We start from the raw sequence: 26,509 nt of genomic DNA, 5'->3' as shown, positions 1-26,509 counted from the left end.
GATGAGGGAACTTGTCAAGCATCAAAAGGTTACCCATTTGTTTATTTCGAGTTACGGTTTGGGGGAGTTTTAGGGTGTAAAAGTTTTGGTTTATGGGTTAAGGAGATTAGGGGGTTGTGTTTTGGGTATTTTCGAGGGGGTTATCCCTTTATCGGGGCACATGCAGTGGTGGCCACAATGGTTTGTGGCCACCGAATGTGTTTTTTGTTTTGAACAAAAAAAAGAAAGAAAAAAAAAAGAGAGTTTGAGAGAGGAATGGTTGAAAAGAAGATAAAATGAGGGCTAGGGTTTCCAAAAACCCTATAATGGGATATTTATATTAAACCTAAAATGATGTACCTTTTAGATTAGGGTTTTTAAACCTTTTGCGCGTGGGATAATCCCTTTTCTGGCCATCCTAATGTTGTAGAGTTTCATTTTAGTCATTAAAAATTCTTGTTATATTGCTCCAAAGTTTAGATTATTGCAATTTAGTCCTCATTTCGAGGCTTTTAGTGTTTTGAAATTGGTCCTTTTATTTTAAACACCTTATTTTTTGATCCTATATGATTTGTCATTCTGTTTTTATTTGTTTTACATTTGATGTCTAATTTTACAAGTTTATATTTTAGTCCATGATGTATATTTTGGTAATTTACATTTCCAGTATTATATTTTGTGTTTTTTGAATTGTTAATCCTTGATCTTTACTACTTTAGTGCCCTTTATATTTTTAATTATTATAATTTGATTTGTATGCTTTTCATTGTTTTAATTGAGTTTTTAATATGTGCATACCTATATATTTAGGAAATACCTTATATCATATGTATATTTATTTCATTTATTTTATTTTGATATACATATATACATATATATGTGTGTTTTGCACTTTCTAGATATAATATAAGTATTTATATCCTAAGTTATATATATATATATATATATATATATATATATTTGTTAATAGATGAAAACTTAGAATTTTTATTTTTTTTGATGTATAACTTCTTAGGAATTTTAAATTCATACATATGTGCTATATTATTAATCTTTGCTTTCTAAGTATAATATAATTTAATAAATAATATTTTATGTATATATTAATTGTATTATTATTATTTTTATGCATGTTATGTATGTAAATATGTAATTTGGCGCATATCGATCTAGGTTCTATTTTAATTAAATTGCATGAAAATATACGAAACCTCATAAGCATTACTTGACCCTAATCAAAATAATTTGACTAAGGGAATATTTGTTTATTTTGAGATGAAGGGATGTGAATGTCTTAAGGAATAAGAGGTTGTTTTCAGTAATCTTAAAATAAAAGGGTATCCTCTCAAGTGAAACAAATAAAATTGATTACACTTAAAATTTGGGACTGAGAAAATGATTATGTTCCTTTAGTTAAGTTCACCGCGAAAAGACTATTATACCAGATCTAAGGTTCCGTCTCGATGTATTTAAATAATTGAACACCCTTATTCTCATTAAAGGTTGGTAAAATAATTCATTAATCATATTTGTTTGATATATGTTTGTAATTTTTGTTTTATCTTGTATGTGTTTTAATGGAATATTAAAATAAATCGCATTCGAATTAATAATTAATTTTATGATGAAATAGTAATATTTCTTTATTTTGATTGGAGTAAGAAATGATTGTTTTAAGGCATGAGAGGTCGTTTAAGAAAATAATAAAATATTTCTTTTTTCCTCCTAAAATTCAAAGAATGTTTTTATTGTTATTGTTATTTATACATTTAAATTTGGAATTAATAATGAACTTTAGGATGAAATTGTAATATTTCTTTATTTCGATTGGAGTAAGAATGACTGCTTTAAGGCTTGAGATGTCGGTTCTTCTCGATAGGAAATAATTAAATATTATTGTGTCTCATCCTAAAAATTCAAAGAATATTATTTGTGTGGAATCTTGAATTAAATTGAACTCAAATTCATAAATTGTATTGCAAAGACAACTAATTAATCGACTAGGTACCGATTTAGGGCACTTTTTGGGGGTGCTAATCCTTCCCCACTCGTAACTGACTCCCGAACTCAAATTTTTTGTAACGCATACTGTAAAATTGTTGTTTTAATTAAAATTAAATTTTATTAAAATGACAATACATTTTGGGAGTTGTATCACACCATAATCAAATATTGGTGGCGACTCCTCGAATCATGTTTTATTATTAAAAGGAAACACCAAATTATTCGAAACAAGATCTTTTAAAAATCACATTTAAAAATTAAATTTATTTTTTAAGAAAAATCGTTTCGACAGCTTTGGCGACTCCGTTGGGGACTTTTTTAGGGGGTTAAGTCGTTATTCAATTAATTAATTGTCTTTGCAATGAAAAATACAAGTTCGTTCTAATTTAGTTTTTGATCCCTTGTTTGGTTTAAATAAATTTTATGTTTATAATTTGATTAACCACTAAATAGTTGTATTGATTTGTTTGCTGACGTTTCCAGATTAAATAAATGTACAAGAATTTGAGAACTCTGTTTTGTGTTGTGTGTATTGTTTTTGCTTTTCCTCACACATTGCGTAGCTACATTTGCATAACATTATCTAAAACCCTACTCCGTCCAATTTAAGTAGGAGCGAGAAACTACTCCCTCATGTAGTTTTCACCTTCATATGGGATAGTGGATCACTTTTGGGGCTCATGTCTTATGGTACTCGTGATAATTTTTACCTCCGTATGGACATAAGGAGGTGTGTCCCCTCGAATTGAACTTGATCAGAAAGCCTGTGATGGAACAAATTTGAGAGTTTGGCAACCCAATTGGGCACCGACAATGATAATTCGAGACCTTGTACTTTAGAACTGAACCCAACATATAGTGAACCTAGAACCCGAACATAGGTAGAGCACAACCCGAACCTTAAAAATCCCATGAGGAGAGTGCACAAAGAAAAGCTCTTTTGAGTCTTTTAATTTGTGTAGTTAAATTTTTTTTGAATAAATGTATGAGAACTAGAAATCATGCGGTTAGATTCATTTTTTTCAAACAAGCATGTGAACTCGATGGCATGAGGTTAGGATTTATATGTTGAGCAAAGCATGGGGTAGAAAACATGTCTGGGTAGAACTGTTATAAAAGCATGCTAGAGTAGATATCATGTTTGGTAGGATCTTTTCTTTTCATAAATATTTTTTTGTTTTTTTTTGGATAAGTGGTATTAACAATTTCTTTTAGTTTTATCTTATTTTTCTGTCTTTTTTTCATTTGCATTTTCACATCATAACCAAACAAGTAATTGACCAAATTAGAAGGTTTTTATATCGACATAAAAGTTCCATAACTAGGTAGTCAAATCCGTAGGGGCGCTGACTTACAAACAAAGTTGATCCACGAGAGAAGAGCTCAAAGTTTATCGAAGATTCATATTAAATGAACAAAGATCGAGATGGTACAAAATAGTCAGATTCTAGTTGAGTCAAGAATGAGGAGATCCTTCACAAGATATCAAGGCCATTTTCCTCTTGGAGAATCCCATAGAAATAGAGGTCTAGAGATCCAACAATCACAGTAGGTGAATTAAAACAAAGATAGGTGGATCAACACTTTGAGAAGTCGAACAACTACTATCAAGACAACATCAAATCGTCAGAAAGGCCTAGATTAAGTAAATGAAGAAAATGAAGCTCGTCTATCTAGTGTAAGGAGGACTTATGGTATGATGAAGGTTGTTCTATGATGGTCGCTTTTGGAATTAACACCTCGTGCATTTGCATTTGTATTTGCTTTCTTGTTTTGCATTAGCTTATTAATTTATTTATTTTTTTTATTCTTGTCATTTTGTTATCCTATTTGTACTAACTCTTTTTATGTTGCTTTTCTTTTTAATTGCATCACATGATCATGATATAATCAAAATGTGTTGATTTATGAGTGATCATTAGAGTAAAAGGTTTTCATGATGGACAAAGGGTTTCATGATCAAGTAGACTATAACACAACTAGGAAATGACATCTTGAGAAAGCTTCGAGAATAGTAGAGAGCTATGCACCTAAAGATCGTATGTCTGATGAAGAGCAAAAGAAGATAAGAGAGATGAGAGAGAAAATGTCCAAGATGATGTATATAATAGTTGTTTTGGCCAAAGGGAAATAGACTTTTGCAAAAGAAAGGAAAGCTCTAGATGAAAACAATCTCGCGATGTCAAATACACAAATGACTACTTTAGAACATGTTGACCCTAACCAATATGAGAAATCACGCACAATCACCATTCGTATCAACAAGTTGTATAGAGACACCAAGGAAATGGTGACAACTACAAAAGTTTAGAAAGATGAAAAAAAGCCATACAATCAGAACTCGTTGGTATTTGAGAGACTACTCCCAACGTCAATAGAAATAAACCTGCAGACTCCAGTTCAATCCAAGCCAAGAGGTGGCTCTCATTTTGATTATATCATTATATCATATAAAGAGTTGTATGATAAGCTTTTAGAAGCCCGATAGGTGGCCCCGCATTATGTGAAACCTTTGCCAACCTCCATATCCAAATTGGTATGAAGTCAATGTTCATTGTGAATATCATGTCGGAGCTCAAGGACATTCCATTGAAAATTGCACTACTTTCAAGCATCGAGTTCAACATCTTTTAGATCATGGAGTATTGGAGTTCGAGATGAAAGATCGACCTAGTTTGGTAACTTATTGTCCTATTAAGATGGAGCCAAAAGTGTTCAAAGGTAAGGGTATCAGTGTGGGGGCATCTAGGAGGAAGAATGCTATAGTATGAAGCTCAAGTGTGTCATTTGAGGATTGAAAAAGATGAACTGAATAAAGAGATGGAAGCCATGCGTGATGGTTTTCAAAGGATCAATCAAGCCTTTAAAAATATTGGTATAGGGAATGCCCTAGAGGAGTGGGCAAAAAGGGTTGCTAAATTGAAAAGCGATGTTGAACAATGGAGAAAGAATTGCAAGGTGCATGAAGGTCAAGCCAAGAAGTTCTCTTACGATTTACAGATTACAGAAAAAAGGTCAAGCCAAGAAGTTCTCTTTTACCGAAAATCAGATGTAGAATATGTTCATAGCTAACATTGAAGCTTCATATCAACGCCACAAGTATGAGAATGATGCTAAGCTAGAAGCCATTAGGGCCAAGAACAAGACATTGATGAAGCTTGTAGATGATTATAGAGATCTTGTACAAGAACTTCGTAACCACAAAGACTTTCTTACAAGGAAAAATAAACAACAGTGTCTACAACTCCGAGAATTGACACATAAGATGGAGGAAAAAGAAGACATTATAAAAGAAGTTATTACCCAAGCAAGCAATGTGACTCAAAAATTGATTGATTTAGCTGGATTTGCAAAAGAATTGAATTATATTAATAACTCAAAACCCGAGCAAGAGTGGAAGTTAACTTGGCTTTTGAGAGAGATAGAGAAGTTAGGAGTTAAAGATATCCCTTATATGTAAACTTTATTTGATGTACCGAAACCTAATGTGTTCAATGAAAGTTGTTTGAAGATGGTCACTTTGGAATGTCACCTTTTGCATACATGCATTTGCATCGTATTTGTTTATTTAAGAATTTTACATGCATTAGTTATAAAAAAATGAAAATAATTTATGAAGGGTTATGTGACAGTAATACCAAGATCATTCATTCATACTATTTCCTCATCATCATGAACAAATGAATGGTAACAATGGAGCAATCTCATGAGGAATCACAAGATTAGTTGCAAGAGCAGTTGACCGGGTTACAATAAGATATGGTGAATCAAACATCGAGTTCTCTAAAAGATGTATCGAATTAAATGATCCAGGAGATAGAAACCAAGGCTGTTGATAAAAAGAAAATAGCTTCTAAAGGATATTAATGTTGTCAGACTAATGCGTCGAGAATGACAACCTGCCCGGGAGAATCCCATTCAAACCTAGGGAAGAGCCTCATTAATCATAAGCAATTTGAAGATAAATTCAAGCGGTTGAAGGAAGCAATTGGAGCTATGAAAAGTGTTAATGCCTCCCACAAAGAAATAGAAGCGATAGAACTCAACCTGGACCCTGATTCGATCATCCCATATGAATTTCGGATGCCTAATTTTGAGAAATATGATGGCACTAGTTGTCCCTTAATTCATCTGAAAAATGTTTTGTAGAAAGATTGAAGGGTATTTAAAAGATGACAATATGATGATTCATTACTTCTATAATAGTCTTGTTTGGCTAGTTGTATATGGTATAACTGTTTGAACAGAGAGCAGATCAAAACATGGGGTAGATCTAGTTGATGCCTTTTTAGGGCAATATCGATATATTAAAGGCTTAGCCCCAAAACATCAAGATCTTCAAAGAGTAAGGATGAAAGCTACTAAAAGCTTTAAAGAATATTCCCTAAGATGGAGAGGGGTGGCAGCACAAGTTCAACCTCCCATGTTAGAAGAAGAAATGTCATATATGTTTCATAATTCTCTTATAGCGCCTTTCTTCGAGTTAATGCTGGCAAAATCAACAAAGTACTTCAAGGATCTTGTGACAGATGGAGAATTAATTGAAAATACAATCAGCAAAGAAAACTTGAAAGTCACTTCCAAAAGCTCAACTAATCAAAAATTGAAAGTTGATGAGGTGAATGAATGTCACGTCCAGAGCCCCCATATTCGCAAAAGAAAAAGATCAGCTAGTCGTTCAAACCAACCAAAGAAAGTCTCACGATCAATAAGTACTTTAAATGTGTTCCAAACTTTTATCTCATATATGTACCCCCATTTGATTAAAGGTCAATACCTCACGCTAAGGCCAATGAAAGTGCCACTAAACCATTCTATCCACAACTATGATCAAGATAGTGGTTGTGATTTCCACTTAGGGGAATTTGGGCATTCTACGGGGAATTGTAAGCCACTGTTAAAGGAGATAGAAATTATTGTTGAAAATGGAACGTTGACACAAGAATTGGTGTAGCAATAGATGACGAATTCGAGTAAGACATTAAAGCGCGATATGTAGCATCTGATCGAGTCAAGTGCCACTACATTAGATGAATAATATGAGTTTTCTAATTATGAAGAGATCATTTCATCCATCATGAAGCTTGATTTCACTTGCATTGTCTTGTTTGAGTTTGTTCTTTCTTTATTTACCTAAATATTTTGTAAAAATGTTTGGTTATTGAACTTATGCTACTTTTTAGGGTTATAAGCAATTAAAGAAGTTTTAATCTTGAAGTTCTTTGAGTATCAAATGAATTAAATATTTTTTTAATTTTTCAAGAATTATATATCTTTGGAAAATGGCTAAATTAGACCTTTCATACCCTGTCCTAAGCCAAAATCACAATTATTCAATTATTTACCTTAAATAATTCATGGTAACTACCAAAACCAAATTTTGACACTACATCTATCTCAGTCACCAAAGTCATACCCTTACCTCTATTTGAGGTAATAAGTCACATCATCGTCTTCTCAGACACAAAACTCTCATTTTTTATGCCAATAAAACCTGAAGGTCTTAAGTGTAAAACTTTCATTTGTCTGGGAATCTTCCAGCAAGAAGAGACGAGATAGGGCATCATAGATCAACTTTCTGAAGATAAGCTCAAATAATTGGGGCTTACTCAAAGCAAGAAGAAGAAGAGGAAATAAAAAGAATGATTGAAATAATTTTATCATGCATTAATTACATTGTTTTCATGTAAATAAAGGTTAATCCTGAATATTCATCCCCCTGGGGATACCGCTTTTCACAAGGACTTATGTGTATGAAATCATGAACGAATTTCTTTCAATATCCATTCACAAAAGGAGAAAAAGATATCCCTTATTTTCCCCATTTGAGCCTGAATTAGTTTCCTTCTGATTCAACCCTAACCAAGGATCACTCTACACACTGGGGGCAAAGGTGAAGTAAATATGCTCGCAGGAGTGAATACCGTCAATTCATGTAGTGAGAAATAACAAGGAACCACAAGGTAGATCAAATGCAAAGTGCGAAGATCAAATCCAATCAAGAACAACAACATTAGTTCTAAATACAAGAAATAAAGAGGACAAGAAGGTTCTCAAAGAAATTAAAGTCCTAAACTCATCCAATAAATTCATATTCAAGATAGAAACAAAAAAAAGAAGAAAAAGAAGGAGAACAAATCAATACTTCAAGATGAGTCACTCATTGAGCCTCAAGCCATAAGGTTGATCAAGTACAATCGTTTCAAAGATTCATATTCAACAAGAAGAGCGAGAAATGCCTAATATATAGAAAATTAGAGATAAACTCTAGGGTGAAAAAAATGAGCAGACTAGAGGGATCCAAAAAAAAGAAAGAAAATAAAAGACAAGTGGCAAGCATATTCAAGTAAATCAATGCAAGATTGAAGGCATTAGAATGAATTGATCCTTGGTTTGATCACCCTTAAACACTTTTTTTGGGCTCATTATCCCTTTCTTTCGTAACCGTGAACCGTAGCATACGTTATGCGCCTAAAAAGTCCATTCTAATCATACATGGAGTTCTAAGCAGAAAAGACTATATACAGATTTCATTCCGCCTCTCAGGATTAATTTTTTATTTGCAAAAGGTTTTCTAATATCTTTAATGCATGATAGGAAAAATGAAAAAATTGGGTTCAAGACGTAAAATTTTGAAATACGTTTTTAAAGCCAAAAGAGGATTCGAGTTAAAAACATGAAAGGGCGACTCGAATATCAAATTGAACAACTACAAAATAAGAGGCAATCTTACAAATCTCTTGATGAAGCACTCCACATCCCAAATATGCTCCTGAGAGTTTGGAACCGGTGAGTATCTCTAGAAGATAAACATAGCAACCACTTTCTCAAGTCAGTGGACACCAAAGAACCAGATATGCTATAATAAAAAGGCTAACCTAAGAGACCTTACCTTTCCAAAATCAACCTAGACCTCAAATTTAACACTTGTCAAAGGGCTATAATTCTTGAAGAATCAAAAGAGTAATTGATTTTTTTTATACTCAATGAGCTCTTGTTTTTAATTTGTTTCAATTGCGAGCCCATTGCATGGGGCACCAATCTTCAAAAAAATTCATCAAACATTTTCACATTTTGAAAAATTAAAAGAGTAAGAAAAAATTATCAAATAGGACAATCTCTCGAGAATGAAGGAGGTCCTTGAAGATGATGAGACTTGTTCTGCCTCAAATGAAGAAGTAAGAGGAAAGAATAAGAGCCAAGGCAAGAAGAATAAATGAGATAAGAGAAATAAAGACATTCTCTGTTTTCTTTCAAAGCAATGAAGTTTGAAAGATCAAAAGACTCAAGAACAAAACTTCTCATACATTGTTATGACATCATCAACATTAGTAATAGATCATAAAGCAGCAATCGCCTTAATAAGAAGGTCTTGTGATTTTTGATAAATAATGCAATAGTGAGACCAGTCAAGGATGAAATTTTGGCACCCAAATAGGAATGAGTCATAAAAGTACCCACATTAGGGCATGAACAAAGATATAGATCATGTTGAGATAACAAGGTTTAAACCGAAAAGACATTGAGAATAAGCTTCACAACTTGAAGTGTTAGGGGTAAAACATGAATTTGAGAAGAGCTTACCTTATAGAGCAAACCAATCGAGCATCAATTAATTGTAGAGTCCTAGAAAAAAACTTTGATAGAGTAATTGAGTCAAGGACAGAAGGCTAAGAATTCAAGAAATGAAACATTTCTTTTGAGACTTTAATGAAGATAAGGGGAAAAGAAGACACAAAGACATAAGATGATCAGATGACTCTTCAAAAATGCAAACTTGAAATTATAAATTGCTACATTGATATATGAGTAAGCCCTAGAGAAGAGTGATCAAGTGGAAGAAGACAAAGTTTTCCACTTTGTATTTAAAAGAAAATTGAATAATCATTTATGCATTCATGAGAACATCATTTGCATAAAAGAAAATGCATTACATTGCATTCGCGTTTCACACATAAACACATGATTTTTACAGGTCTTCAAATAAAAAGAGAAGATTCGTGATGTCAAAATCAAAATAAGTAAAAGCTAGAATTCAAACTTTAAATATAGGAAATCATATTTAGAGAGGCAAACCCTGAAGAACAGATGGGCCCAATTCACATAAGATGCATTACTTTGAAGTGGGGCATGTTACCCGACCATTAAATTGTTTTTATAATTTGAAAAATAAGAAGGTGATTTTCAAAGTTTCTCATTTAATATTTTAAGAAAATGATTTTTGAAAATTGTTTCTTCAGTCATTGAAGCCAAATATTTCACTGTTTTAATTGTACTAAAGAGTTAAAATTCTACTTTAAACTTTTTGATTCTACAATTTCTACACTCTTTAGATTGGTTCATACCCATATGAAGCTTCTTTTCTTTGATAGTGGTTCTTAGCAGTGCAACACACAATGGAAAATTAATCAGTTATAATTGGAACTTTTGTGAATCCCATTGCATAAAAACTATGAAAAACCAAAAGTATACCTCTATAAAGCACTCTTGATTTTGGGGTTTCTTCGGTGAAGAATTACCTTCACCAAAAAGTTTCTTATTTAGTAAGTCCTTTGGTCCATCAATAAGTCTTTCGAGCATGATGACAAAATCCTTCGGGTCATCTGACAGTCTGTCGAGTAAGATGATAAGTCCTTCAGGCCATCTATAAGACATTTGGGAAAGATGCTTTCATATAATAATTTGAAAAATGAGAAAGCAATTTTCAAAGTTTTTCATTTAGTATTTTCAAAAAATGAAATTTTTGAAAAGTAAGAAAGTAATTTCCAAAGTTTCTTACTTAGTAAACTATTTCCAAAATTGGTAAGTCCTTTGGGCCATCAGTAAGTCTTTCGAGCATGATAATTAAATCTTTCAGGTCATCTGCCAGTCTTTCGAGCGATATGATAAGTCCTTCGGGCCATCTATAAGACCTTTGGGAAAGATGCTTTCATAAGATAATTTGAAAAATGATAAAGCAATTTTCAAAGTTTCTCATTTAGTATTTTCATAAAATGAAATTATTGAAAAGTAAGAAAGCAATTTCCAAAGTTTCTTACCTAGTAAACTATTTCCAAATTAGTAAGTCCTTTGGGTCATCAGTAAGTCTTTCAAGCATGATGATTAAATCCTTCGGGACATTTTTCAGTCCCACTTGAGAAAACATCAGGATGAAACTGGAAAAAATGCGTTGTATTTTTTTATCTTTGCCCTATTCTTGTTAGTACAAACATGGGCAAAGAAGGGCAGCTGTAGACACCCGTTTTGTCCAGGTTGTTGTTATTATTATTATTATTGTTGTTGTTGTTGTTGTTGTTGTTGTTGTTTTTATTATTATATTTCTATTATTTTGCAGGCTTTACAAGCCCAATTATAAGAGGCCAACTGGCCCAATCAGAGTGACCCAGCAAGCCCAATAATGTGAAACTCTAGGCCAATTGATTTTAGAGTTTTCTAAAATCCTAGCCATCAACAGTATCTCTAGGCCAATTGATTTTAGAGTTTTCTAAAATCCTAGCCATCAACAGTATCCGTCGCCATCGATCACTCCCGCTGTCACTACCAGCCAAAACTCCACGCCACCGATTATATCACCTCCCCAGTTCAACCATCAACCATCAACCAAATCAAAACCAAATTAAATAAATAATAAAAATAACAACCCAATCCCAAGAAATCTAGCAACCTCAAGAGCAATAGCCACCAACCAAACCACTCTATTTTGGTTCGGCTCACTAAACACGCAAAGGCAACAACAAAAACGAGGAGAAGATTCAGGGGGGAGATATTTAGTTAAAAAAAAGGAAAAAAGGAAAAAGCACAGTGGTTTTCGAAAAAAAAAAAAAAAAAAAAGGAAAAACAGAAAGAAAAAAAAAAAAAAAAAGAGACCTTACCTCGATCTTTACCTCACTGGCGATGAGGGAACTTGCCAAGCATCAAAATGTGACCCATTTGTTTATTTCGAGTTATGATTTTATGAGTTTTAGGGTACAAAGGTTTTGATTTAAGGGTTAAGAAGGTTAGGGATTATGTTAAGGTATTTTCAAGGGGATTGGCCCTTTATCAGGGTGGCGTGCGATGGTGGCCACGGTGGTTCATGGCCACCGAATGGGTTTTCTGTTATGAACAAAAAAAATGAAAAAAATGAAAAAAAAAAGGGAGTTTGAAAGAATAAGATATGAAAAGAAGATAAAATTAGGCACAGGGTATCCAAAAATCCTATAATGCGGTATTTACATTAATCCTAAAATGATGTAGTTTTGGGATTAGGGTTTTTGAACCTTTTTCTCGTGGGTAATCCCTTTTCTGACCATCCTAGTGTTGTAGAGTTTCATTTTAGTCACTAGAAATTCTTGTTATATTGCTCCAAAGTTTATATTAATATAATTTAGTCCTCAGTTCGAGGCTTTTAGTGTTTTGAAAATGGTCCTTTTATTTTACTCACCTTATTTTTTGATTCCAGATGATTTGTCATTCTTTTTTATTTTTTTACTTTTGATGTCTAATTTTAGATGTTTATATTTTAGTCAATGATGTACGTTTGGGTCATTTACGTTTCCAGTATTATATTTTGAGTTATTTGCATTATTAATCTTTAATATTTACTGCTTTAGTGGCCCTTTATATTTTTTTTATTATTCTAATTTGATCCTTATGCTTTTCATTGTTTTAATTGAGTTTTTTAATACGTGCATACCTATATATTTAGGAAATACTTTATACCATATGTATATTTATTTCATTTATTTTATTTTTATATACATATATGTGTGTGTTTTGCACTTTCTAGATATAATATAATTATTTCTATCCTAAGTTAATATATATGTGTGTGTAAATAGATTTGAAAACTTTGAAATTTTATTTTTTTTATGTATAACATTTTAGGAATTTTAAATTCATACATATGTGCTATATTATTAATCTTTGCTTTCTAAGTATGATATAAATTAATAAATAATATTTTATGCATATATTAATTGTATTATTATTTTTACCTAAGTTAAAAATATATATATGTAAATAGATATTAAATCTTAGAAATTTTATTTTTTTGATGTATAACTTCTTAGGAATTTTAAATTCATACATATGCGCTATATTATTAATCTTTTCTTTCTATGTATAATATAATTTAATAAATAATATTTTATGTATATATTAATTGTATTTTTATTTTTACGCATGTTATGTATATAAATATGTAATTTGGTGCTTATCGGTCTAGGTTCTATTTTAATTAAATTGCATGAAAAATTATACGAAACCTCATAAGCATTACTTGACTCGAATCAAAATAATTTGACTAAGGTAATATTTGTTTATTTTGAGATGAAGGGAAGTGATTGTCTTAAAGAATAAGAGGTCGCTTTTAATAATCTTAAAATAAAAGGCTATCCTCTCAAGCGAAACGAATAAAATTGATTACACTTAAAATTTGGGACTGATAAAAAGATTATGTTCATTTAGTTAAGTTCACCGAGAAAAGACTGTTAGACTGGATCTAAAGTCTCGTCTCGATATTTTTAAATAATTGAACATCCTTATTCTCATTAAAGGTTGGTAAAATAATTCATTAATCATATTTGTTTGATATATGTTTGTAATTTTTGTTTTATCTTGTTTGTGGTTTAATGAGATCTCAAAATAAATCGCATTCGAATTAAAAATGAATTTTAGGACGAAATAGTAATATTTCTTTATTTTGATTGGAGTAAAAAATGACTGCTTTAAGGCATAAGAGGTTGTTTCTTCTCGATAGAAAATAATTAAATATTTCCTTTCTTCCTCCTACAATTCAAAGAATGTTTTTATTGTTATTGTTATTTTATTGTTATTTATGCATTTAAATTTGAAATTAATAATGAACTTTAGGATGTAATTGTAATATTTCTTTATTTCGATTGGAGTAAGAATAGAGTGCTTTAAGGCAGGAGAGATCGGTTCTTCTCGATAGGAAATAATTTAAATATTATTGTGTCTCATCCTAAAAATTCAAAGAATATTATTTCTATGAGATCTTGAATTAAATTAAACTTGAATTCGTAAATTTCATTGCAAATACAACTAATTAATCGACTAAGTATCAATTTATGGCGTTGTGGGACTGTTAATCCTTCCCCACTCGTAACCAACTCCCGAACTCAAATTTTTGGTAACGCAAACTGTAAAACTGTTGTTTTAATTAAAATTAAATTTGTAACACCTCGACCCGTATCCAATCCGAATACAAATTCGATGTGCCACATTGACTTGTCAAATCTTTGACTTTTAACAAATAGTTGACAATAAATTTTACTTTTGAACAGTAGAACATTTTTATAAAAGATAAAAAGTACAACTTTCCAATTTAACATAAAACATATAATTCATCGTTTACATAAATACCATAAAATTTACATTTACAAAAACTGATCAGAACATTTCCATTTACCAGGGATACATGCCAACAAAATGTACAAAACTTATAAATCTACTATTTCAAATGGTTCTGATATGATCTTCACTGCTTACGTTGTCCTCTCCTAATCTTCACTCTTCTGATCTCTTTGAACCTACGTGTGAGAACAATCCACACGCTAAGTCTTTGACTTAGTGAGGCAATAAGTAGCATAAAACATTTCAAAAACATTTTCCAATTGAACTATATAAAACCTTTCATACTTTAATGAAATATGGTTTCTAAACTTTCATTAAATCACTCTTTATTCAGCTTACATCCTTATTCTCTTAGCCCAATGTATAACACTGATAATTCAGGATATTTGAGTACACTGAGGTTGTGCATAATTGTTGTCACCACAGCTCATATAATTTGCACCGAAGTGCCACGTAGAATTTGTCCCAAAGGACCGCGTAGCATTTATCCTGAAGGACCACGTAGAAATATCCCAAAGGGTCACATATATTGTCCCGAAGGACCGCGTAAAACCCTCGACTCTTGGCATTCCAAATATAACCCTAATTCTCACATATACACCTTAGGCTTTAACTTATAATTATTTTAAGTTTCACCATTTAAAGTGTATCTTATTTGAATATAGAGCATTCTCGTATATCATTTACACATAGGCATTTCGTATTCACATGTCACATGTTCATATTCAACACAATTAACCATAAAACTTACTTTAGCATATAATTGAATAAAACATTATAAAATATTGCATAAAAGAATTGAAAATAGTTTTCGATCAAAAACTTTGAAGTTGGCTTATCACAAGCTGTCCTCAAATCCAATATAAAACAATTTGATTGCACTCACATTTGCCTCACTAAAGTCATTTACTCTTATGTTCGAAACTTGTAATATCGAGTTGTCCGAAGGTTGATTTTGATCAAAGTCTACACAAAACAATCAAAAATAAATATCGAAATTTGAATTACTTATCCTCAACCATAATAACTTAATCTGCAAGAAACACTAAATTTCTTATTTCATACCTAGTAGTATCGGTACTCCCCCTACAGTACTGATACTTCCCTTTGTTGGAATCGATACCCCCCTTTGGTACCGATAACATTTTGACATACTGGAATTTCAGCTTCAAAATGGTATCGATACCTTACTCTTGGTATCGATATTACCCTTTCAGTATCAGTACCCCAACAAGAAGTATCGATATTGATCCTTGATTTTTAAACGATTTAGCCTTGAAGTATCGATACTATTCTTATAGTACCGATACCCTTGCCCATATTTCATTTCTCCCACTTCAAATTTTAACCCAAAATCATCTAAATCCTTTAATTTTTAACTCTAATCATCTCCCCACTCTCACTAATACTCATACTAATCACATATCTTCACTAATTCTCTTATAATATCCGAATTTCTCAATAATATTCTTAAAACTAAGAATCATATCTTTTAATCAAACACGTTACCATTTATTTCTAACACTTCAAATCTCTTAGCTAGGACTTTGACAAATCAATTCTACCTTTAGAATCCATTTATCAACCAATTTAAAAATTTTCACTTCAAAACCCATCTTATTCATTCCCTAAAAACTCCTTATTAACTTAGTTTTTCTTCATTTCCAAGCTTCCTTAATCTTCTCTACCTCTTAAAGCTTTAATACAAACCCATAAATTAAGAAAAATCAACAACTTATAATAACTCACCTTAACCCTGAAGCCACGAGCCAAAAAGGAAAAATAAGAGAAAATAGCAAATAATTATTATTTCTCCCTTATCCACTTAAAATATCTTAATATAATATGGATATAAAATCCATATGCTGAAAAAGAGCATCTTTCCCTTCTTCTTTGCAATTAGATCCTAACACAAAATTTCTAAACATTAGTCCTTGAACTTATTACTTATTTCAATTAAACTACTAAATTTTAGAGTTCTTACATTTTGATCACTGACTTAATGTTTGGGGTATTATAATTCTTTCCCCTAAAGAAAATTTATCCTCGAATTTTCACTGAACAAATAGATGAGGAAATTATCGTTTCATATCCTCTTCACGTTCCCATGTCGCCTCTTCTACTTTATGATTTCTCCATAATACTTTAACCAATGGAATCATCTTACTCATTAGCTGCTTGACTTCATGTGCCAAAATTTTTACTGGTTCTTCCTCGTTGGTCAGGTTATTCAAAACTTCTATTTTATCGGACCCTAGGATATGTGAAGGATCTGATCTATATCTCCTGAGCATAGATACATGAAAGTCATTATGGATCTTTTCTAATTCTGGAGGCAATACTAACTGATATGTCACAGTTCCAACTCACTTTAAAACTTCATAAGGTCCAATGAATCTAGGACTGAACTTTCCTTTACGCCCAAAACAAAGTACTTTCTTCCAAGGTGACAATTTGAGGAAAACTTTGTCACCTTCCTTAAACTCAATTTCCCTTTTTTCAAATATGTATATGACTTTTGTCTATCCAATGTCACCCTTAGGTTATGCTGAATCACATGAACCTTCTCTTCCACTTTTTTAATCAAATTAGGACCATAAACTTCCCTATCCTTTAATTCATACCAATTAAGAGGCGTTCTACATTTCTGTCCATACAATGCTTCATACGGTGCCATCTTAATACTGAATTGATAACTATTATTATATGCAAATTCCACAAGCGGTAAATACTTTTCCCATGATCCATGAAAATTAATTACACATGCTCTTAACATATCCTGCAGTACTTGAATTGTCCTTCTGATTGATCATCAGTTTGAGGGTGAAAGGTAGTACTAAAGTTCAGTCGAGTGCCCAAAGCTCCATGCAAAGATTTCCAAAATCTTGAAGTAAATTTTGGATCCCTATAAGATACTATTGAGACTACACTCCATGTAATCGAACTATCTCCTTAAGGTATAAAGCCGCATACTTATCCATCGAATAATATATTCTGACCGGAAGAAAATGAGCGGTCTTAGTCAATCTATCGACAACCACCCAAATTGAATCTTTCTTGCCAGATATCAAAGGTAATCCAATTACAAAATCCATCGTAACTCTCTCCCATTTTCATTGAGGAATAAAAATTGGTTGCAAAAGTCCTGAAGGCACTTGATTTTCATGTTTCACTTGTTGACAAGTAAGACACTTTGACACAAACTCTATCACGGCTCTTTTCATGCCTGGTCACTAAAAACACTCTTTCAAGCCATGGTACATCTTGTTTCCCCTGGATGCATAGTTAGTGGACTACAATGTGCTTCAAAAAGTATATCTCTTTTCAAATCATCATCATTGGGAACACAAACTCAATCTCAGAAATATAAACATCCATTTGACTTAACTTCAAAGTCTTTACTTTCACCCTTCTGAATTTGCTTTAACCAGATTAAACATTTTTCATCTTTATTTTGTAAATCTTGTATCTGATCCAATAATAATGGACTTAACTTTAATTCAGCCATCATCGTACCATTTCTTTTCAACATAAATCGAGCATTTAAGGCACGTAAAGCAGCAAAAGTCTTCCAACTCAGAGCATCCGCTACAACATTAGTTTTCCCAAGATAATAGTTTATAATCGCATAATAATCTTTAAGTAGCTCTATTCACCTTCTTTGTCTTAAGTTAAGCTCCTTTTGAGTCAACAAATACTTCAGACTTTTGTGATCAGTGAAAATAAAACATCGTTCCCCATATAAATAATGGCGCCAAATCTTCAGTGCAAATACTACTACTGTTAATTCCAGATCATGCATCGGATAGTTCTTTTCATGAGGCATAAGTAGTCTAGAAGTGTAAACAATTACATTTCCATCTTTCATTAAAACATATCCCAAACCATTTAGGGAAGCATCACTATAAATGGTAAATTCTTTACCTGCTTCTGGTTGCACTAACACTGGAGCATCCGTAAGAATTTTCTTTAAAGCTTCGAAACTCTCTTGACATCTACTTGTCCATGTGAAAATCACATATTTCCTTAACAGCTTAGTCAAATGGGAGAAAATCATTGAAAAGTCTTTTACGAACCTTCAATAATATCCCGCCAATCCCAATAAACTTCACACTTTAGAAACATTTCTTGGAACTTCTCAGTATAATATAGCTTTTATTTTCAAGGGATCTACCCGAATACCATATGCATAAATCACATATCCCAGGAAAGCCACTTCCGATAGCCAAAACTCACACTTAGAAAGCTTAGCATAAAGCTTCTTGTCATACAGTATTTGAAGAATCACACGAAGATGAGCCTTATGATCCTCCGTTGTCTTTGAATATACTAAAATGTCATCAATAAAAATAACCATGAACTGATTAAGATATGGTTGAAAAACTCTATTCATCAGATCGATAAACGTTGTAGGGGCATTCGTCAATCCAAATGGCATTACTACAAATTCATAATGGTCATATCGAGTCCTAAATGCCATTTTTGGAATATCTTTCTCTTATATCTTCAATTGATGATAACCCGAACATAAATTAATTTTAGAAAATACCGCAGCTCTTTTGAGTTGATCAAATAAATCATTGATTCTAGGGAGAAGATACTTATTCTTAATGGTCACCTTGTTGAGCTTTCGATAATCAATATAGAGGCGCATCGACCCATCATTCTTCTTTATGAATAATACTGGCGCACCCCACGGTGATACACTAGGTCTGATAAATCCTTTATCCAAAAGCTCTTGTAACTGCACTTTTAGCTCTTTTAATTCCTTTGGGGCCATCCGATAAGGAGTCATTGAAATAGGTGTTGTTCCCGTCATAACTTCAATTTGAAATTCAACCTCCCTATCTAGAGGTAATCCTAGTAATTCCTCGGGAAATACTTCTGGGAATTCTCGAACAATATGAATATCTTCCAATCTTCTATCTTTAACTCGAGCATCGATTATATTTGCAATAAAAGTTGGGCATCCTTGCAGCATCAATTTCATAGCTAACATTACGGATATTACATTTACTAATGGGTTGATTCTTTCACTAATCACCCTCACTTTAAATCCCTCAGGACTTATCAAAATTACTAGCTTTAATTGATAATCAACATTTGCATAATACCGATATAAGCAGTCCATTCCTAGAATAATCTCAAACTCATCAAAGGGTAATTCCATCAGATTAGCAGGGAATTCAATTCACTGAATCTTTATGGGACACCCTTGACACAACTGATTTACCCGAGCACTCTGCCCCAATGGGTTAGACACTATCACATCATTGATTACAGTTTCTAATGGAATTTAAATTCTTTCACCAAGTTACTACAGATATAAGAATAGGTTGATCCTGGGTCAATCAAAACCAAAAAAGGTTTATCACATAGCAGTTGAACGGATTTCAGGTTGACTGGTCGACTCAGACTGATTTCTCCCTCTGCCTCTCTGAGGTACAACATCAGATCTCCCAAATGATGCAACTTCTCTATTCATTAATAGGCAATACCGGATAAAATATATCGTGTCTCCACACCGAAAACATGCTCCAGAGGCCATTCTACAAATGCCACTATGTTGTTTGCCACAATGCTGACATTGACTTGTTTTTCCTGTTCTAGATTCTACTGATTGATTCTGCCTAGCTCTTCCCAGATTGGATCCTCTACTTGAGGATGCAGTTGACTTAGATCTTGATTGGGGTTGAAAACCTGAACCTCATTTTTTCTTTGATTGCAACACACTTGACGAGGCACCAGCTCTCTTGTTCCACTGGGTCCTTTGTTCCCCGAATCTTTCATTCTGAGCTCTCTCTAAAGCTTTAGCACTATTCACCACTTCTTGAAACGTGGAAAGATTCAACGCTAAAATTAATTCTTTCAATATAGGGCATAACCTTTCCACAAACCAATCATAAGAATCCTTTTATGTTGGAACCAACTCCGATGCAAATCGACTTAGCTTATTAAATTCACACTCGTACTCATACACTATACGATTCCCTTGTTTCAAGGTCATGAACTCTTGTTTCATCTGGCGAATAAATTGATCCCCAATATACTTATTCTTGAACTCCACTAGGAAAATGACCATGTCAACTGATTCCTCGTAGCTCTCATCGACACATTTATCCACCATAATCGAGCTTGTCCTCTTAGTAATGATACAACTCCATCTAACTTCTCCACTTCAGAATAGTGGAGATCCTCCAACATGATCTTTATATCATTCAGCCAAAGGTCTGCAGCCTCAGGAAATTCATCAGCTTCACCTTTGAACTCCGATGCTCCTAATCATTTCAATTCTTTGGCTACATTCATCTTAGGAGTTGAAGAAGCAGAAGGTTAGAAACGCGACAAATTTGCATCCAACGTTCTGAAAACACTCCCTGCTCTTGCACAGGTATCCCTTAAAATGCATGTTCTTTACTTTGTCTAGCTGGGGCAGGCAAATTACTACTTCCTTCATGACCTTCTCCAGCTTCACTTCGGGAGCCCTCAAACTTTGACATCTAATAAGAGGAAATTACTATTATATCAGTGATGACAACATAATAATTACTTTATCATATCAGAAAATTTTTCTTCTAGTTGGCATATACACTGTTTAAAACAAAACTACTTCATTTCGAACTTAAAATCAATTAAATCATATCTCTGATACCAATAAATATAACACTCCAACCCCGTATCTGACCTAAATACGAATTCGAAGTGCCACATTGACTTGTCAAATCTTTAACTTTTAACAAATAGTTGACAATAAATTTTACTTTTGAATAGTATAACATTTTTATAAAAGATAAAGAGTACAACTTTCCAATTCAACTGAAAATATATAATTCATCATTTACATAAATACCATAAAATTTACATTTACAAAAACTTATCAGAGCATTTCCATTTAAACTAGGGATACATGCCAACAAAATGAAAAAACTTATAAACCTACTATTTCAAATGGTTTTGATCTGATCTTCACTTCTTATGTTGTCCTCTCCTAATCTTTACTCTTCTGATCTCTTTGAACCTACGTGTGAGAATAATTCACATGCTAAGTCTTTGACTTAGTGAGGCAATAAGTAGCATAAAACATTTTAAAAACATTTTCCAATTGAACAATATAAAACCTTTCATACTTGAATGAAATATGGTTTCTAAACTTTCATTAAATCACTCTTTATTCAGCTTACATCCTTTTTCTCTTAGCCCAATGTATAACACTGAGAATTCAAGATATCTTAGTACACTGAGGTTGTGCACAATTGTTGTCACCACAGCTCATATAATTTGCACCGAAGTGCCACGTAGAATTTGTCTCGAAGGACCGCATAGCATTTTTCCCGAAGGACCACGTAGAAATATCCCAAATAATCACATATATTGCCCTGAAGGACCGCGTAGAACCCTCGACTCTTGGCATGCCAACTATACCCCTAATTCTCACATATACACCTTGGGCTTTAACTTATAATTATTTTAAGTTTCATCATTTAAACTGTATCTTATTTGCATATAGATCATTCTCGTATATCATTTACACGTAGGCATTTCATATTCACATGTAAACATGTTCATATTCAACACAATTAACCATAAAACTTACTTTAGCATATAATTGAATAAAACATCATAAAATATTGCATAAAAGAATTGAAAATAGTTTTCGATCAAAAACTTTGAAGTTGGCTTATCACAAGCCGTCCTCAAATCCAATATAAAACAATTTGATTGCACTCACCTTTGCCTCACAAAAGTCCTTTATTCTTATGTTCGAAACTTGTAATATCGAGTTGTCTGAAGGTTGATTTTGATCAAAGTCTACACAAAACAATTGAAAATAAATATCGAAATTCGAATTACTTATCCTTAACCATAATAACTTCATCTGCAAGAAACACTAAATTTCTCATTTCATACTTAGTAGTATCGATACTCCCCCTACAGTACTTATACTTCCCTTTGTTGGTATCGATACCCCCTTTGGTACCGATACCATTTCGACATACTGGAATTTCAGCTTCAAAATGGTATTGATACCTTACTCTTGGTATCGATACTACCCTTTCAGTATCAGTACCCCAACAAGAAGTATCGATATTGATCCTTGATTTTTAATCGATTTAGCCTTGAAGTATTGATGTTGTTCTCTTATAGTATCGATACCCTTGCCCAGATTTCATTTCTCCCACTTCAAATTTTAAACCAAAATCATCTAAATCCTTTACTTTTAACTCTAATCATCTCCTCACTCTCACTAATACTCATACTAATCACTTATATTCACTAATTCTCTTATAACATCCGAATTTCTCAATAATATTCTTAAAACTAAGAATCATATCTTTTAATCAAACATGTTATCATTTATTTCTAACACTTCAAATCTCTTAGCTAGGACTTTGACAAGTCAATTCTACCTTTAGAATTCATTTATCAACCAATTTATAAATTTTCACTTCAAAACACATCTTATTCATTCCCTAATAACTCCTTATTAACTTAGTTTTTCTTCATTTCCAAGCTTCCTTAATCTTCTCTACCTCTTAAAGCTTTAATACAAACCCATAAATTAAGAAAAATCAACAACTTACAATAACTCACCTTAACCCAGAAAGCCACGAGCCAAAGACGAAAAAGAAGAGAAAATAGCTAAGTCTCCAAATAATTTTTATTTCTCCCTTATCCACTTAAAATATCTTAATATAATATGGATATAAAATCCATATGCTGAAAAAGAGCATCTTGCCCTTCTTCTCTTCCTTCTTTGCAATTAGATCCTAACACAAAATTTCTAAACATTGGTCCTTAAACTTATCACTTATTTCAATTAAACTACTAAATTTTAGAGTTCTTACAATTTGATCACTGACTCGATGTTTGGGGTATTACAAAATTTTATTAAAATGACAGCATTTTGGTTGCCCAATCACACCATAATCAAATATTAGTGGGGACTCTTCGAATCATGTTTTATTATTAAACGGAAACACCAAATTATTCATGACGAGATATTTTAAAAATCACATTTAAAAATGAAATTCCTTTTTTAAGAAAAATCATTTCGACATTCTGCTTGCTCAAATCCAACAGCCATGAATATAATGTTGAAGCTGTATGCAACATTCTGGTAGGTGCAAAGGAAAGATGATATTCAAGCTGAAAACTGAAGTAACATGGAAGTGGACATGATTTTAAAGGATATTTTATCAACCATTGAATGGAACACTAGTGATTTCCAAACTGGCTGGCTGCACGCCACATATATTATTAGATATTCTTCCACACCCGTACAATGGTAAGTGTCCATTGGTAAGTGTGGCATGTAACTGTCACAGAACTCAAAATTTAGGGACTCCACATATAAATGTCATTTATGTCCATTCATGTACAACATTTGTGTTATAACAACATTTTTGTTATAACAATATTTTTGTTCAAATAGAAATTAAACTTTTCGTTTGGTTCTCAAAGTAATGACAAATAAATTTTGTAAATCAAGATTTTGGTAGTATTTTAATCATTTTCCATGATGAATTTTGATAAAAATACCTCGTAGATTTCTCATAATTTCAAATTTAACTAATTAATTTTTATTATAAAATAATTTAGAGGCTTCATTTTAAAAATATAGCACAGAGCTTTCACATCATTTAAGATTGGCGTGTATTCTTCTTCTTGAAGGTTATATTGTTGGATCTATTAAAAAGTTTATGTTTTTGAGTTGGGGTCAATTGAGTTTTCCTACGCGGTTTCGAATATAATATATGTTTTTTTAATATGTGTTTAATTTATATTAATGGTGTGGGAACTAAACAATCTTGGTAATTAAGGGGTTTATTATTTTTCTTTAAGGTCTTAGATTCGAATATCACGTATGCCAGAGGTATGAGTCTCTATTGTCAAAAGAAAGTATACTGCCAACGGCAATAAATTCTAATTCTAATTTTAAATTTTTCTCTCTTTTTTTAATAAAATTAATAACTTTATTTGTATAAAAATTTATGTTTCTTTTAAATTAAAATTTAATTATTTATTTTAAAATTATTCCTATCATGACACGAAAACTAATCCATACAATGATACAACTTTAAAATAAAAACTCTCATCCATACAAATTTGTCCTTAGACGTTAGTCCAAATGATTGTATTGAGTTATCCACATTGTTTTTTTCTTCATTATCCTACTACCTAAGGTTTGATTTTGTTTCGATTGAGGAAAACATCCAAAATAGAACTAAGTTTTATCAATTAAATAGTGTTCATTTATTCAATCTAATTTAAGGTTATTTGATTAAGTGAATGTAAGTTTATCTTTGGGAATAAAATTAATGAAATATAACATTACTTGATATATTACTGAGAATATTGTATTACTATATTTGGTTTATTTGACATGAATGTAAAATTACAGTGTTTGGTTGGAAGAATATATATAGGAATAATGTATATTTTATCAGATTATCATTGAGATATATTTTCTTATTATTAACAAGTTAAGTTGTCAAAATTAAAGTAAAAATAGTTACATTAAAGTTAATAGAAAATGTAATATTTTTATTATTTTAAATTTATATATTTTTTAAAAAATTCTTTACAAAAATAATTTAATATATATGTCCCGAATTTTCTATTTTTTTATTTCTTTGAAAATATAGAAAAATACTTATACTAGTGTAAGTATATGTTTTTTGTAAGTATTAAGATATTGGGAGATATATATACTTAAACCAGTGCAAGTATATGTTTTTTCTAGGTATTAAGATATTGAGAAATGTGCATACTTACACCAGTTCAAGTATGTGTTTATTTCTTAAAAAAATTCTTAATTTACTCATGTTACATGTATGAGTTGTATAATAAAATGTCATATAAAATTATTTTACAAATTAATAAAAAAATGAAAAATATTTTATAGAAATTAATCCAAAAAATATATGTAATAGAACACATACCAAAAATAAAATTAAAATCAAACACACATAATAAATAATCAAAATATAATATAAATTTGATATTTTTTATTTTTATTTTATATGCATCATATTGTTTTATAGCAAGTATTAGAAAAATTGGAGCCATAGTAAAAAAGTTCAAAGCAATAAAATAGATTTAGTGTAATTATGTATAAAAGGAATGATCATTTTAAAATAGATATATTATTTTAGGAATATCATGTGATAAAGGAAGGGAATTGTCTAATGCATAAGAAATGGAATAGAATGACATGGAAAACACCCCAAGAAAATGTTACTATATGAAATACTTTATTACCACTAGAGGGAATGCTTTTAAGCCAAATGTGAGTATGTGATTCGAGAAAAAAATTATTCCCCTAATAGTTATTTTTTCTGTGAACCAAACATGGGCCCATTTCTAAGATTTTGGTGGCCCTTGGGCGAACCATAAAATTAGACCCTTAATAAGGGATTTAAATTACAATTTATATTTTTGTTTTCGGTTAAGTTGTGTTTATCGATGTTACATATATAACTGATGATATTGTGTCTCTGTAAATATTATGGTTGTGAATGTTTAATAACATATGTTATTGTGGACATAACAGTTGTGGATATCGTAATTTTAAACAATATCTTTACCACTACATAATGGTTGTTGTTGTGGTTACATATTGTTATTTAAGTAATTGTTCTTAATAACAAGTATTTAAAAAAATTCTAAGGGTGGCTCCATAAGTATTGAAAAAAATGAGTTCCTAAAAACAAATATTTTAAAAAATTAAGAGTATGCTCATAATAACATATATTAAAAAATTAGACCTTTAATAAAAGTACTGAAAAAACTCAACTCATAATAACAAATAAATATTAGAAAAGAAATTAAATTTTAAAAATATAACCTAAGAACAAATATTAAAAAAATTAAGCCTCTGGTAATAAGTATTAAAAGAATTGGACCCTTAATAACAAATGTTAAAAAAAATATTGATAAAAATAAATTAATATACAAATATTAGAAAAATAAATTATAATAGTAGACCTCTAATAATAAATATTAGAAAAAATTGAACCTATAGTAATAAGTATTGAGGAAAACCCCTTAATATTAAAAATAATTAGTTTCTGTATAAAATCATTTCTTTAAAGTAAATACATTATAAAAATTCTGAATCCCGGGGCAGGTGCCCCTCCTGCCCTGACCAAATACAACACTGACCAAA

At 31.5% G+C, this 26,509-nt stretch overlaps 1 pseudogene; it reads right to left on the bottom strand.

Moving 5' to 3' along the window:
* Positions 1 to 19,339, bottom strand: part of LOC120166806 — a 23,067-nt pseudogene extending 3,728 nt beyond the window's left edge.
* Between the last annotated feature and the right edge of the window lie 7,170 nt (positions 19,340 to 26,509).

The sequence above is a fragment of the Hibiscus syriacus genome, unplaced genomic scaffold (assembly GCF_006381635.1).
Source record: "Hibiscus syriacus cultivar Baekdansim isolate YM2019G1 unplaced genomic scaffold, ASM638163v2 tig00111648_pilon, whole genome shotgun sequence".
NCBI lineage: Eukaryota > Viridiplantae > Streptophyta > Magnoliopsida > Malvales > Malvaceae > Hibiscus > Hibiscus syriacus.
The sequence above is the reverse complement of the archived record's forward strand: the minus strand, read 5'-3'. Positions and strand labels throughout refer to the sequence as shown.